A 17647-nucleotide genomic window follows, 5' to 3' on the forward strand; every position below is an offset into this window, starting at 1 on the left:
TTTTTTTTTTTTTTTTTTTTTTTTTTTTTTTTTTTTTTAAAGATTTTATTTATTTATTTGACAGAGAAAGATCACAAGTAGACAGAGAGGCAGGCAGAGAGAGAGAGGGAAGCAGGCTCCCTGCTGAGCAGAGAGCCCGATGCGGGACTCGATCCCAGGACCCTGAGATCATGACCTGAGCCGAAGGCAGAGGCTTAACCCACTGAGCCACCCAGGCGCCCTACACATTGATTTTTAATAAAAAAACATACTTGATATTTTTCCATGCATCGTATCTTGTCTCCCCAATGATTTTTTTTATAGATAATTATTTGTCCTATAGAGTAGATATTATACTGCCAGATTCAGTGAACCATTACTGACTTATTGATTAAAGTGCTACAAAATTCAAATGATATAAAGTATTCAGTGATTTCTTATGGCATGAGATTGACTTGAAAATGTTGATGAGATCAAGGAATTGATTTGTCCTAACTGACATACCAAGAAAGAAAGAATTAAGAAATGAAAATATAAGGCACACAAAGGCCAATGCAAGAGGGGGTTGGCATGGAGGCCTGGCAAGGGTGAAGGCACTCCTCAAAGCACTTTGTCAACCAGGCCCAGGCATGTCCGTCCTTGTATGGCAAAAACTCCAACGGGCGCCTTCCTCTCTAAAGCCTCCTGGTAGAACAGCTGTTTGACACATTCAGAAGGAAGGATGACAGCTCTACATAGAAACACGATGTGAATGGAAGAGACCTGTCATTATGCAAATAGTAAAGCACTCTAAGCAGACACTAAAAACAGCTCTCATCTCAAAAAACCCAACACTTTTGTCATGGCATAAGTTAGATGCTGGCAAACGGCAATTGCTGAATGAAGCCTTCAAGCCAGACAATGACCTCTTTGGACCCATTAACTTGCATTCACAGTCAGATTGGTTCATCTCTCATCCTGAGGCTCCCCAAGACTTTGAACAATTTTTCAGTGATCCTTACAGAAAGGCACCCCCTCCAGAGAAATGCAGTATTTATATACAGTGCATTGGATTTCTAGGAAACACGAGAATTATCTGTGAGGAATATAGTAAATGGCTCAAGGGTGACTGTGAAGTATTCTTCTATGGCTTGAACGTAGAACTCCTAGAATTCATTCCTGTCTCTATCATGAGGTGTTCCCTTAGAGCCAATGATAACACATAAAACCTACATATTCAAGCAGGGCACATCCCCAAGTTCTTAAAAAAGAAGAAACCTGGAGATGCTTTCTTTATTGTGGCAATAACAATGAATGAACTTACCCAAGAGACTCCTGGAATTTTGTCTTTGGACAGGCCTCTTTGGCAGGTGGTATGGGGATATTCAGCTTTGCCAGGTATGGCAGTGACTGCTTATAGCTCACGCTATGAAGACAAAGTAAACAAGCTGTAGAAAGTATCTGCAAGTGACTATTCAGTTTTTGGTAACTATTATATTCCTGAAGTGATTAGTGTTCTGCTGTTTCACTCCTCTAAGACTTTAACCCCTGAGATTGGCACATATTTGAACTTCAACTTTGCCAGTAGCTTGCATGCCTAATGCAAGATTCCAGCCACTTGGAAGAAGCTGACTGGCACCCCCTCAACCTGAGTCTTATCTGTTTACACAAGTTGCAGTGTATACAGTGCTGGTGAGGTAGACTGATGATGAACCTGTATACACCCTTGAAGTCAGTACAAACTACAGTCATGAGGATAATGTGAATTTACCAAAACCCGTGGAAACCTTTAAGGAATGGAAAGAGTGGATAATAAAATGCCTTGCTGTTACTCAAAAATGAGGGCCTTCATATAAGAGTACTTAAAAATAAATAATTGCACATTAAAAAAATGAAAACATAGTACATTCAGGTTTTCTCTTCTACTTTGGAAGTTAGCAAATGAAGTACAGTAACTTCTCACTGCATTTTGGTTTTTATCATTCAGCTTTCATCTAATATTCTCCACTTACCCAGAGATGCATGTTTAAGTAGTTCCCTCATTGCCTGGTTCTAGCAGTACATGAAAAACTATAATTAGGAAGCAGTCAGCTACCAAAAAAGTCCTCTGAATTGAAAGATGAGATGAAGAAAAAGTTTTCCTTTGAAATCTAATAAAAAGTCAACAGATGATGAATGGTGTGAACAGGTACCAGTAACTGAAAATGGGAGAGGTTTTGTAATACTTTTTTTTGTAAAGAAACAAAAGAAACCCCTCATCCCCACATCCATTCAAGAAGACCAGAGTGTTTCTTTAATACAACACAACATACATAATTTGAAGCTGGTGTTAGAGAAACCTGTTGCCAAGTCAATGATATTGTAATGTAACAGTCATGTTAAAATAAGGTCATGTTAAAATAAGTCCATTGTTTGCAAAATTCTAAAACTATGAAGTTATGAAGCAATAAGTTATCAAATTTATTCAGTTGTCTCCAGAAAAAGCTGCTTTTTCTCACACTCATGGAACAATATATGTCATTGAGATAGAGATGTTTGCAGATTGAAGAGAGAGTGGGTACTCCACTAATCTAGGCTGTTGGAAATGTCCCCCAAGAATGTCTATGATCTCTGTTCAGTTATGATGCTGACCAGTCAGTATTCTGATCTCTAATCTGATTTCTTAAGGGGATTTGCCCAACAAGGCGGGGACTCGAAACACTGTGACCATGTGGTAGGTTGGCCAAATCTTACCATGTGTAAGATTCAGTTCTATGTGTATTTATACTATGATATCTGGTTGAAAATCAGCTTCTTATGAATCTAGTTATTATGTATGAACCCTGAGACTCAGTTCACCTGTCAAAGATGTAATATAATTGTACCTTGAACTTCAGAGCTTGAGCACAGTTCCAGAATCTAGAATGACCCAACAGGATATGGTCAACCTGCAGGACCCAGCCTCCACCCTGGCAACCACTGTCTCTTTCTTGCTTATTAGCTCTTTAAAGACAACACTGCCCTATCTGAAGAGACCACTGTTAAAAACTGTTAGCAAAATAGGGTAATGTTCCCAAAACTGCAGAGCTGCAGCTTTCTTACTAAACTCCAGCAGTGCTGAACATATGACTTACTTTGTACCCTGAACCACAGTGCTGTTTCTCTCCCTCTGCCAGGAACACCCTTTCCCTCCTAAATGGCTTGATTGATTTACACTCACCAACTCCAGCAGGTTTTCTTTGACCTACTTTCTGAACCCTTGCCTCTATATACACACACAACCTGTGATAGGAAATTTTATCTGGCACTTCTTAGAAATATTCTTGTTTCTGTATCTGTACACTGTTTTAAAATGATCCACATATTGGGCTGCTAACTACAATATTCCTTAAGCGGAACTCGGGCTTTTTTCATCTTTAAATTCCTAGCACCTTGCATTGTGCCTAATATCCAGGAAGCCCTCAATACATTTTTGATGAAAAAATGCTTTGTTAATTTGTTGTAGTAGGAGACAAGAAACTTTCAAGTTTCTTTTGCAAGTGCTTCTACAGATATTTGAATTACATTTCCTAGTAGAGTTCAACCTTCATAACATTTACATAAAATGACAGTTCCGAACATGGGGTGAACTTGGGTCAACAAATGGTTATATTTCCCAGTAAATATATTTTAAAATGCATATTTTATATGATATTTATATAGTACTTTCTGGATACCAGGAACTATTCTAAGTGCTTTATAAATATTAACTTGAATTATCTTTATATTAAACCTACAAAAGAGGTGCTACCACTACTCCCATTTACTGATGGGGAAATAGAGATAGAGAAAAGTTATGTAACTTGGCCAAGATTGCTCAGCCATAAAGGGAAAAACCAGGATTTGAATCCAGTCTACATGGCCTAGAGCCCAAAGCCTTCTCTGCAGGTGTAATAGATCTGCCAGTAAGTCTTCATCCACAAAATGAGTGGATGAAGGATCCTTGATGTGTAAGTCATTTCCTCCCTTTTCTCCTTGTCTAGCCTTCTTCAATAGATGTCTTCTAAACCTCACACTTTAGACAAGTATTTTATTGAATTACTTTCCTCTAAGGAGCCTAGTCTATTTTACAAAAAGGGAAAAATGGAAAACAAAAACAGAAGCTCAGTAATCCTCACAAAATCCATTGAGGAATGTACATTTAAGAAAAGGAAATATTTTTAAATGGATATTTAGCTAGATTCTTACCCTCTTAGGATAAGGCTGAATAATGATTTCATTCTATCCTGAGACTGAAAAAAATAAATATGCTCTTGTAAGTCTTGGAAAGGAAACAAAAGGATATAAGGGATCTCTATGAAAATCTTCTATTTCCATTTTTTTGAAGTTCAAATCCTATGATGATTAACTGCAGCTGACCTTGACTCTCCCACTGCTTAGGGAGGGATATGCTATCACAGAGATCAGAAATCAAATGAATTAGGGAGGGATATGCTATCACAGAGATCAGAAATCAAATGAATTAGGCTCTCTTTTCAGCTCAACACTTTAAATTGCAGCTGGAAGGAACCATCTTTAGGCTAGTCATCCCCAAAAACCTTTGCACAGAGGGATCCTTGCCAGAAGAAGAATGGAGCTTCTTAGCCAGCTCTGCAATCGAGTTACAAAGGAGAAAAGCAGAGAAAAGAAAGGACTGCCAGGACTAATTGAAAACTGTGTGATAAAATGATTGTTATCAATTAAATTGTTGTATTCTTAAAAGGATCACTAGGGGTTAAAGAAAAGAGGTTTTGTCACTGTTTAGAAAATTGATCAAGAAAACTCCTCAAGAGATTAACTTAGAAAATTCTGTCTTTAGCAAGCAAATGTGTAAGTACCAAACTATATGACCAAATAAGCTTTTTTTTTTTTTTTTTTTTGGTCTCTTGGAAGATAAGAAAACTTTTATTACAAAAGAAGATTGAGAGGAACTTACGCTTTGCAAAGTTGATGATATTGGGGGCCAAATTTACCCTTTAATTTAAAAAAGAGCAAAATATAAAAAATGTTTTTCAAAAGACTAGACCTTAGGCAACAAAATACAGTGACCATTGAGAGACAGAAGATAAATGGAGTGAACCTTATAATTGCCCTAGTTTACTGCCTTGAAAAAGATTCCAGGACATGAGGTAGAGAGGGGGAATCCAAAGGAGACAGCCAACTTTCTAAGTTGGGGAAACCACGGTGGTTTTAGTTATGAGGAGAGAGTATTAGAAAGCAGAGAGATAGACAAAGAGAGAATTTCAGATATTTGCAAAAGATACCCTAGGATATTTAGTTGAGTGCTACTTAGTGCATGAGCATAAGGAAATTACTCTAGGCTAGAGAAAGAGTTACCTGAAAGGATTAAAGGGAACAGTATATGTGGCTCACATCAGATTAAAAAAATCTGTTTTCTTATAGCAGCCAGATGGGAAATTCTCATAATTCACAGGGTACTGAAACAGTCTTACTTTAGTAGTGGTAAATAACTAGTAACTAGTAAATAACTAGTCTTGGAATAAAATGGTCTTGTTCTGCATAATAAATCTAAAAAGGAAGGCCTGAGAGGTTCAATGGCTCACAAGTAACTTAACTACATCACAGAATAATCCTAAATAATATTTATAAGAATATAAAAATATCTAGCTACCAAAAAGATAAAATTCAAAGCTTGAGAACCAATAAAAAATTATTAGTCATGGAAAGAAGCAAGGAAAGAAGAATCTATGATGAGGAAAAAAAATCAATCAAAACTGATCCAGAACTGATATAGATGTTAAAACTGTCAGACAAGAACATTAAAAGTCATTATAACTGCATTCCATATATTTAGAAGTTAAGAAGAAACATAGATGATATTTTTTAAAAGACCCAAATCAAACTTCTGGAAAAGAAAACTGTAATATGTGAGATGACTAATACACTGAATAGGATTAATGGCAGATTAAACATTGCAGAAGAAAAGATTAGTGAACTTGAAGATACAGCAATAAAAATTAACAAAAATGAAACACAGAACAAATAATTTTTTTAAATGTTCAAAGTATCAGTGAGTATGGGATAATTTCAATTAAAATTCCTGAATGGAAGGAAAGAAGAGGGAAAAGAAAAAGTATTTGAAAAAAATAAAGTCTAAAATGTTTCCAAATTTGTTAAAAACTATAAATCCACTTATTGAAGAAGCTCAATCAACGTTAAGCACAAGAAATATGAAAAAAGCTACACCAAGGCTCACATCATAATCAAATTGCTCAAAGTCAGTAATAAAAGGAAAATCTTAAAAGTAATCAGATAATAGACATATTACCAACAGAGTAACAAATGTAAAGATAACATCAACTTCTTATCAGAAACAATTAAAGTAGAGCAACATCTTTGAAATACTAAAATAATAAAAAGTCCTGCTAACCTAGAATCTTATGCCCAGAATCCAACAAGAAGGCAAAATAAAGTGCTCTTCAGACTTTATTTTCAGACTTTATTTTCAGTCCTCTTCAGACTCTTTCACAAAAGGTAAAAGAATTTATCATTGGCTTCCATCTTAAGAAAATACAAAGAGAAGATCAAGTTAAGCCCAACATAGGCAGAATAAAGGCTTTAATAAATTTAGAGTGAAAAACAATGAAATAGAAAACAAAAAGCCAACAGAGAAAAATCAAGGAAACCTAAACCTAGATCTTTGAGAAAATCAGTAAAATTAATAAACCTCTAGCCAGATGATGAGGGGGAAAAAAGACAGTAGACACAATTATCAATATCAGGATCAATAAAGGATTAGTAACAATAGACTCTATAGATACTAAAAAGATGATGTGTGAACATTAATACATAAATAATATAAACAACTTTATGGCAATAAAATCTACAACTTAGACAAAATTGACAAATTCTTTGAATGATACTAACCATCAATGATCAACCAAAAAGTAAAATATAACATGAATAATTACTTATCTTTTATTAAAGTAATTGAATTTGTAGTTTAAAATCTTCCCACAATGAAAACTCCAGGCCCAAATGGCATACCAGTGAATATTATTAAGAAGAAATAATATCAATTCTACACAAACAATTTCAGGAAAATTAAAGAAGAGAGAATATTTCCCAACTCATACTACACCCTGCTACCAAAACCAAACAATTATTATAAAAAATATAGACTAACATCCTTCATAAACATAAATAAAAATTTTCTATCAAAATTTTAGCAAATTGAATCTGACAATATCTAAAAAGTATAATACATTATGACCAACTAGTTTATCCCAAGAGTGCAAAGTTGGATTAACATCTCAAAATCAATCAATATAATCCACCGTATTATCAAACTAGAAAAAATAGAAAAGAAAAGAAAAACCACAATGATCATCTTAATAGATGCAGAAAAAGCATCTGATAAAATTTCAGTCATTCCTCACAAAAGCTCTCAGCAAAGTAGGGATGGAAGGGAACTCTTAATCTGATAAAGAACATCAGTGAAAAGCTTATAGCTACTATCATATTAATGGTGAAAGACTAAGTATCCTCCTTAGATTAAAAACAAGACAAGGACATCAGCTCTTACCACTTTTATTCAACATTTTACTGGAAAGTCTAGCCAGTGCAATAAGGAAATACAAAGAAATAAAAGGCATCCATCCTGGAAAGGAATAATTAACAGACATGATCAACTATGTAGAAAAATCTAATGAAATCACCAAAAAACTACTAAAACTAATAAGTGAGCTTACCTAAATTACAGGATTCAACAGGATACATAAAAATATTACTTACACATTTTAGCACAATCCTATCAGAAATTAATACTTAAAACTCATGTCATTTACAATAGTACCTAAAAATATGAAATTTTTAGGGATAAATTTGACAAAAGATATGAAAGACTGGTATTCTGAAAGCTACAAAACGATGATGAAAGAAATTAAAGACCTAAATAAATGTAGAATATACCATGTTCATTAATCAGAAAACCCAATATGAAACAAATGGTCACCAAATGAATTTATAGATTTCACACAATCCTGATCAAAAATGCCAGAAAACTTGTTAGAAATTGACAAGTTGAGGGGCGCCTGGGTGGCGCAGTGTGTTAAGCCTCTGCCTTTATCTCAGGTCATGATCCCAGGGTCCTGGGATCAAGGGCTCTCTGCTCAGTGGGGAGCCTGCTTCCCCCCTCTCTCTCTACCTGCCTCTTTGCCTACTAATGATCTCTGTCTGTCAAATAAATGAATAAAATCTTTAAAAAAAGAAAGGAATTGACAAGTTGAAACTAAAATCTGTATGAAAATGCAAAGGACATAGAATAGCCAAAGCAAATTTGACAAAGAATAACATAGGAGGACTTCCATTACCCAATTTCAAAAATTCCTGTACAGCTACAATAAAGCTGTGTGGGGCTAGCATAAAGACAGATAAATAGATCGATGAAACATGATAGACTGTCCAGAAATTCATTCAAACATTTATAGGCAACTGATTTTTAACGAAGGTGCAAAAGCAATTGAGTAGAGATAGCACAGATTTTTTTTTCAACAAATAGTGCTGAACAATTGGATTTCCACATGTAAAGAAAAACAAAAAACAAAAAAAAGAAAAAAAGGACTTAAATCTTACCTGATATTAAATGCAAAAATTAACTCAAAATAGATCACAGATTTACATATAAAGCCTAAAGCTATAAGATGTCTAAGAGGAAACACAAGAAATCACTGATACTCGAGGTTAGGTACAGATTGATTAGAGACAACAAAAGCATAGTTCCCCAAAATGAACATAATAAATTGGACTTCATCAAAATCAACAACCTCTGCTCAATGGCTCTGTTAAGAAAATTAAAGGATAAGCCACTATGTGGGAGAAATTATCAAGTTATGTAACAGATAAAGAATCTGTATCCACAATATATAAATAAGTTATTCAGCTCAATAATGAAAACATAAACAGCCCAGTTAAGAAATGGGCAAAGATTTGAATAAATATTTTATAAAATATATATATATATGACTAATAAGTATTGAAAAGACGTTCACTATTACAGTCATTACGGAAGTAGAAATTAAAGCACAATGGGCTATAACTACATGTCAACTAGAATTGCTATAGGCAAAAAGACTGACAAGGCCAAGAGCTGGTAAGGATGTGGAGAAACCAGGACCCTCATCTATTGTTGGTGGGAATGTAAAATGTACAGCCACCTTGGAATACAGGGCAGTTTCTTGAAATATTAAACATATACTCATCATATATCCTAGTACTTATATTGTTAGATATCTACTTACCTATGAGACATATCCACAAAAGACCTGCACATGAATGTTCACAGCACTGATATTAATATTAGTCAAAAACTAGAAACAATGCAATGTCCAGCAAGTGACGAATGTACCAATAAAATGTGCACATCCATACTATGAAATATTATTCAACAATAAAAAGGAGTGAAATATGAATGTGTGCTATAACATAGGTGATCCTCTAGACATATTCTCAAGACTAGAGCATATCACTCTATTGATCTGAAACTTCCAGGAAGAATAAATCTATAAAAACTGTAAGCAAACCCAGTGGTTCTCTTGGCCTGGGGTTTGGAATAAGGAGTAACTGCAAATAGATTTGAGGGATATTTTGAGTGGTGGAAAATTCTAAAATTGTATGTGACATACATACAAAACATAGGAAAGTGTTAGCCTAGGGAAGTTAGGGACTAGGTGGTAAAGTTAGTGACTTTATTGATATGACTAAAAATGAGCCTGAAACATGCCACATGATATACAATGAACTGTGATTTACAACTACTTTTTATTTTAATTTTTTTTATTAGCATATAATGTATTATTAGCCCCAGGGGTACAGGTCTGTGAATTGCCAGGTTTACACACTTCATGGCACTCACCATAGCACATACCCTCCCCAGTGTCCATAACCCAACCACCTTCTCCCTATCCCCCTCCCCCCAGAAACCTTCAGTTTGTTTTGTGAGATGAAGAGTCTCTTATGGTTTGTCTCCCTCCCAATCCCATCTTGTTTCATTTATTCTTTTCCTATCCCCAAAGCCCCCCATGTTGCATCTCCACTTCCTTATATTGATCATATGATAGTTGTCTTTTTCCAATTGACTTATTTTGCTAAGCCTAATACCCTCTAGTTCTATCCACATCATCACAAATGGCAAGATTTCATTTCTTTTGATGGCTGCATAGTATTCCTTTGTATATATATATCACAGCTTCTTAATCCATTCATCTGTTATTTTTTTTTAAAGATTTTATTTATTTATTTGACAGAGATCACAAGTAGGCAGAGAGGCAGGCAGAGAGAGGAGGAAGCAGGCTTCCTGCCGAGCAGAGAGCCTGATGTGGGGCTCGATCCCAGGACCCTGGGATCATGACCCAAGCCGAAGGCAGAGGCTTTAACCCACTGAGCCGCCCAGGCGCCCCAATCCATTCATCTGTTGATTGACATCTAGGTTCTTTCCATAGTTTGGCTATTGTGGACATTGCTGCTATAAACATTTGGGTGCATGTGCCCCTGTGGATCACTACATTTGTATCTTTAGGGTAAATACCCAGTAGTGCAATTGCTGGGTCATAGGGTAGCTCTATTTTCACCTTTTTGAGGAACCCCCATGCTGTTTTCCAGAGTGGTTGCACCAGCTTGCATTCCCACCAACAGTGTAGGAGGGTTCCCCTTTCTCCATATCCTTGCCAGCATCTGTCATTTCCTGACTTGTACAACTACTTTTATTATTTGAAAATAATAAAATTATATTATTTTATATCACCTTATTTAGAATCCAAATTATCATACGGTTTAATGCGTGAGAGGTTTTATTTTGAACTATACACTGATAGCAATAGTCCCAGGAATAAACAACCTAATCTGAATTATTAGGTTAAGAATAATACCTGCCATTGTTAACATATAGAAAAGCAACATGTTGCAGTGCCATAACACACACACACACACACACACTTTGAGAAGTCAAATCTGGCTACAACAAATCTGGCTCCTATTAGCTGTGTTCAACTTATGCAACAACTTCACATTGCTTACCTATGACAACAACAGTGTTACAATTCCTGCCACATATGCATCAAGATATAATTGTGATGATCAAACAAGATAGCGGGTATGAAAGCAACTGGGAAACTTAAGTGCTAAACAAAAGCAACAGAGAAACATGTATTAAATTGCTGGAAATTTGCTTATCCATGTTTATTAAGTTATGTAAGACAATGCGTTGACAACCAAAATGTTTGATTCCCTGTGAAATAGCAAGTTTGTTCTATTTTTTCACATCATCAATCTTACAAGTAGCTGCCATTATTCAACAGGACAAAGCCCCTACCTTAAATACTACAATAAGTCTATACCAAGGCAGTGCACAGTAAAACGATTCTTTGCTGGTAATAAGCACTTAATAAATATATTCACTTGGAGAGTTGCTTTCCAACATCTCTAAATTATCATTTGGAAGAAAATTAGTTCTATGGCAGCTTTCAAAAATTACCTGTATCTTCATTGATTTTTTATTTAAAATTTAGCATAGTTCTTAATTGGTTCTTTGAATCTTGAACACTGTGGGGATTCTGACAAAAGTGAGAAAAATCTAGTAAAAAGTATACATGCACATGTTTGTTTTTTTTTTCTAAAGATTTTATTTATTTATTTGACAGAGAGATCACAAGTAGGCAGAGAGGCAGGCAGAGAGAGAGGGAAGCAGGCTCCCCACTGAGCAGAGAGCCCGATGCGGGGCTTGATCCCAGGACACTGAGATCATAACCTGAGCCGTAGGCAGAGGCTTAACCCACTGAGCCACCCAGGCGCCCCTACATGCACACATGTTTGAAATTCTGCCTACAATATCAGTAGATTCAGAGACCCTGCACCCTAAGAATTGACCTATAATTCACAGACTCCGGGGTTAAGAACCTCTATTTTATATTGTTATGAAAATTCTCAATTATGCAATAAGAGTCTATAGAATAAGTGAAGCATCTCCCTTTTTTGGTTCCTTAAACACACTTCTTTATATTTGCAAATGTGCAGCTTTTATTCTGACCATAGCAGTGTATGCAGCAAATAAGCAAACGCAGTCATTATTCAATGTGAAGTAGCAATTGTAAACAGTAATGAGGTGGAAAATTAATTAAATGTGGCTGAAAATTATAAATTATTCAGTTACTTCAAAATTCTATCAGTGAATAGAAGCTGCAGGATGGGGTGGGGATAAAGAGTCTCTCTGAAAGCCCTTTTACCTTTTGCAAAAGTATCTCTGGAATTCAAAATAGCAGCCACACAAATGTTCCAGGAATTTAGGTCAAAGCCTTTTACTCCTCTCTTTGGAAATTAGCAATAATGCTAGTTCCAAATAATTCGCCAGATTCCAATAAATCTTATGATACGGCATGAATGAATCTGTTAAGTAAATGAATAAATGTATTGAAGGCCCCAGAGCTCTTTGCCAGGTCCCCTCCAGGAATCTGACTCTCTTACAATAGTGCTAATTAAAATCTTGCCTACAAACAACCAGATTCAGTGTATACAGGGTTATTTTCCATTAAAGTAAAACCATAATTTTAACATAAAAAAGTGTTTTAATTCTCATTTTAATGCCAGTACCATCACCAGCATAACTGAGACCTCCCCCTGGATTAATCAGGTAACTAACCTATGTATACTTTCTTTTGCTTTTGATGACAAAACAAAAGGAAAACCCATTAACGTCTCTACCTGAATCAATCTCTTTCATAGTTCTATTCAGCTAAAACAGTTCACAGTTAACACACAATCAGATTTTTATTTTTCATTTGGAAAGAGTTTTTACACATGGCCCACTAGGAAAATCCATTTTGAGCTTAAAATTGATAGCTGCTTACATTATAACAGATTGTGTAATCAGAGGATCTAAAATGCTCAGTAGCCTGCCTCTGCTTAGAAAGCAAGTATTCATATTCCACGGGCAGTCTTCTTGTCAGATTTTTCTACGGAATTAGTCCTCATTTCTATCCTTCCTCATCCTTAAAAAAACAGATTTTTTTTTCCCCCAGGAAGTAAAATTGTTGATTTTTTTTCCTCAGACACGTATGGCCAAAATATATCCTGTATTAACCCTAAAACATTGACCAATAAGGCAAAAATCCAGGACTGTATGTTAAGAAGTACTGTTTTCTCTCTTTAGAAAAACCTCCAATTTTAGTGAAAATAAAGAGAAAACTGAACCAGGAATTTGGCAACTAAGGAGATTTCACATCTAAATATTTTTTAAACATTTAAAAATTTGTAATAAAAATAGATTGTCTCTCATCTCTTCCATCACCATCTCATTCCTTGATGTCAAATAAACAATTTAGATACTATTTTCAAAGTCCTTTGGAGGGAAACACTTAGGCTTAAACATTTAGCAAGTAGTACCTTCTCCAAGCAAAAGGGTATTTCTTTTCCTCCAAGCAAAAGAGTAAGTCTCTGAGCTTTGCCTCTTAAAAGTGTATGATATATGTTGTGATACAATAAGGAAACTTTGGGAAACTGGCAGAAGGAAAATGTGTCTCCCACTCCCACTTGGAATTTAAGCAGCCAGTTCTGAAAAACCAGTTAGCCCTAGAGAGATGTCCAGAAGGGTCTTTTTGGTACTATTTTTTCACTCCTCTCATCTGGTTGGTCTTGCCTTCTTGGAAAATCCAGTACCATTAGGTTCTCTTGCTCATAGCACTACAAAATCTACACAGTAAATGCCAGTAAATGACCAGAATATGCATTTGAGGTCTGTAAAGAGGGATGACAAGGTCTGCTCTGTTCATCTACATATCCTGGACTCTAGTACCTGACCCTACTCAGAACAGGTGCTCTATTAATAGTGGTGAAGAAATGGATAAATGTTAACTGAAGACAATTTGAAAGTATTCACCCTTCCAAGGGCTCGTGTGATTTAACAAGTGTCAGATCCTCAAGCTAAGTGACAAAGACTAGAAGGTAGATGTCAATGATCAATAAGCCTGATAGCAGAAACATAGGAATCCCAGAAGACCGACAAAGGGCCAAGGATCACTACATGTCACCTCCAAGTAGAGATGGTTCCGTCTCTTCGGGTCATGTGTGCCCTGTGTGGCTTACAGCCCTTGGTTTAGGGCTGGAAAAAACACTGGACCCATCTCCAATTAATCTCTCCTTCATGTCATAGAGTGAACTAGTTTTGTGCTATGGACTAAATGTCTTCATCTCCCCAAAATTCATATGTTGAAGCCTAATCCCCAGTGTGATGGTACTTGGATGTGGGGCCTCTGGGAGGTGATTAGGTTCTGAGGGTGGAGCCCTCACGAATGGGATTAGTATTCTTACAATAGAGGCCCCAGAGAGCTCCTTTGCTCCCTTCCACCATGTGAAGTTACAGTAAGAAAATAGCCATTTGTGAACTAGGAAGTGGGCTCCCACCAGGCACCAAATCTGGACTTCCCAGTGTCCAGAACTATGGGAAATAAATGTTTGTTGTTTAAACCACCTAATCAATGGTATTTTTGTTACAGCACTCCAAGTGGACTAAAACATATGACAAAGCCTGGGAGGTGACCTGGAATAAATAGTGGACACCGAGGAGAGAGCTTCCCAGAGAACCTGAATGAAGTCTGTGTGTTCCTTTCTTCACCACTGGGCACCTCTTCTCTGTTTTCCTTCTGTCTTGTCCACTAATTCAGCGTCTGGATCTAAACATCTCTGGATAGAAAAAAGTAAGCTAATGTTTTTGAGCATTTACTATCTGCCCAGCCTTGTTCTAAGTGTCTGTCATTCTTTGACTGAATCTACACAACAATTCTAACAATAGGTATTAGTTTCCCTCCCTTTCCCCCACTCCATGAATGAATTATGCCCAAAGTAATGTAGCTTATAAGAAGTAGAGCCACAGAAATAAAAGAAGGAATAGTTATTGATAGCTCATTATGTGTCAGGGCTATCTATACAATATTTCATTTACTTCTCACCACAATCCTCTGAAATACATACTTCTGTTATTGCCATTTTACAAATGTACAAAATTGGACTTGAAATGGCTTGGAAACTTTTCCATACCCACACAACTAATACATGATGGAGCCAGCCTAGGAATGCAAAATTCCAAGTTGCTTCCACTTACCCTCCCCAGTCCTCTGTCCTCATTGCACACAAGGTTTCGGGATCATAAACAGGTTAAGATTTATGGAATCCCTACTATGTGTCAGGCATTCTTCTAAGTATTTTACATATATTAATTCATTTGATCCTCTATGAGCTGGGTATAATTACTATTATTATTACTATTACTGATGTCATTTTGCATTTGAAGAAATTGAGGCAAAGAAAGGCTAACCAATTTTCTCAGACGTGTGATGAAAAAATGGCTACACTTGGGCTTAGATGTAGCAGCCTATTTCAGACTCCAAGCTCTGAACAACTGCATCGTTATGCCTCTTCTCAATGCTCATATGACTAAATTTAAATACCATTTATTTAGAGCTCATATTCTTATTCCCACTAGAAGATGACCCCAAGTCCAAAGCACTTTATCAAATTCCATGTAAATTTTATATAAGAATAGGATAACTTCCCCATTTCCTATATTTTCATGGTAAGGCTGGATTCGGGGGTGCACTTCAAAAATTTTAAAGGCCCAGACACTTGTTTAGAGACAAGACAGGAGAAGCTGGAATACTTATACCTTTTAGCTCCAGGAAGCTTGGGAAGATATTCCTGCTTCAGCACCCCTCCTGTCTGTGGACCAGGGAGGGGTAGGCAGAGCCCTGTGGCCATCTGGAGAAGTGAGAGAGCAGCACTGAGCAGTGAAAAAATGGCTCGGTGGACTTAATCCTGGTAGGAAGTTCTTTGGAATCCCACAGCCTTGGAAGGGGAGCTCCCCAATGCCCACCCCAAAGATGGGGCAGGCCGTGAGACATCTTCAGCTCACCTCCCTTTCATGAAAGGGAGGAGAGCTGGAAATTCTAGGCCTTTCCTTCCAATATGGAACACTGGCCGCTAAACTTCTGCCTGTGTCCTTTCATCTTTGGCCACACTTCACTTATGCCTTACTCCCTGGCAGAAAAAGGGACCATTCATTATATTTCTGCACTTTGTATTATTATTTTTATTACGTTGTTGTTGTTGTTGTTGTTAATTAGCTGAATTGGTGGAGCACTGAACCAAATCAAATTAGCAACGTTTTCATTGGTATGCCCCTATCTCTATAGTAGTTGCACACTTTTAAAGTACTACTCTCTAATCCCCAGTAGAAACTGGGATGGAGGGAGAATTCATATATATATATGTATATATATATATATACATATATATATTTATATTTATATTTTATCTCCATTTAGAAAAGGTATGCGCTGTGTCCTTTATTTCTGACTCTCAGCAGGTTTCACATGATCATGACTCACAGAAGACATAAGGAAAATATGTTAATTAACAAGGTTGTAACTTCCAAGCTGTGCTCTTAGTGTGACTCATGCTGTATACTATTGCAGAGCAAAGGCTAAATGATAAGCAAAACTTTACATTGCATAATAATTGTTACATTTTTGACACTAAATCAAACACACCAATACTGAAAAAGGAGTGCCCCCAGATGCACTCAAAGAGCCAGCAGTGTTTCTGGAGAAATTTTAAGCACCTTGGATTACAGGACCCCATAAATAAGAGGCTGAGTGGTAGGTAGGTAGATTGGGGAAGTTTGACCCCCCAAATCTTGTGCAATGCCCCACAATAAAATCTTACTTATTTAGGAGTGACAACAGTGGGAAAATAATACTGTGGGTTTGAAACAAAAAATTAGTGAACGATAACAATAAACAGTGATGCCTGTGGCAGGTCTTGAAAGTGAGGTTAGAATTTTGTGGAACTGACCTGTGCTTGCAAGTTAGGAATAAGCTTGCTTCAGGGACAAGAGCATCCTTTTGGCCCCACCCTCGGCAATTTGCCAGGAATCGGTTCTCAGGTCTGCAGTAGAGACTGGAATCTCTCCTGCCGGTATGCCAGCCAGCAGCAAATCCAAGTGGAGTCATGGGCTTTGCCCCTTTTCCTCTTCTGCCTTTGGAATTGCCTCTCTGGTGAACCCCAACTCGAGAAGTGCTCCTGGGCTCTGGGTTCCGCTGGGGACTGCACCAGCAAGGAGGGTGCAGGTTCCTCCATGAGCCCCCCTCGACCCCAGGGGTGGTGGGGAGCAAAGGGGCGCGCTGGCCTGGGTGCTTCCAGCATCATGCTGCTGCGCCTAGAGCGCAACGAGGTCACCTGGGCCACAGGTGCACTGGGACAGCAAGTTGGCAGGTGCATAGGTTGATGTGTGCATGGTCACTGTTGTGTTGCAATTGCTGTTTGCTGCCTAAAAAGCCCCTTTTAAAGATGTTGCCAGATTTTCTCCATTCATTTCTTTTTTATTACTTGTTTTTAAAGCATCCATTACATAGGCAAATTAATTTTGGCCATCCCTAGGATTGAGAGGAAATAATGGGAAGGGTATAATGTGTTTGAAGATGTGTGGGCTACAATATATACTGCTTACTTGATTGTTTCCTGACACCTTGAATATAGTAATGATCTACATATTACACGAAAATGCACCATATTGAAAAATAAAAAATACACAAATTGTACAAAAATTTGTACAAGCAGGATTGCTGTACACAAGGGGGCAAGAACTCTTTAGAAATGGGAGGTTCTATGATTGGAGCAGTTTGCAATG

At 36.9% G+C, this 17647-nt stretch overlaps 1 long non-coding RNA gene and 1 pseudogene across 1 annotated transcript in view; one reads left to right on the forward strand and one right to left on the reverse strand.

Moving 5' to 3' along the window:
• Positions 1-17647, reverse strand: part of LOC116871633 — a 64619-nt gene that overhangs the window by 25583 nt on the left and 21389 nt on the right. The window lies entirely within an intron of this gene.
• On the forward strand, positions 750-1800 carry LOC116871631 (annotated as a pseudogene).

The sequence above is a fragment of the Lontra canadensis genome, unplaced genomic scaffold, assembly GCF_010015895.1.
Source record: "Lontra canadensis isolate GAN:19392208 unplaced genomic scaffold, GSC_riverotter_1.0 scaffold27, whole genome shotgun sequence".
NCBI classification, from domain to species: domain Eukaryota; kingdom Metazoa; phylum Chordata; class Mammalia; order Carnivora; family Mustelidae; genus Lontra; species Lontra canadensis.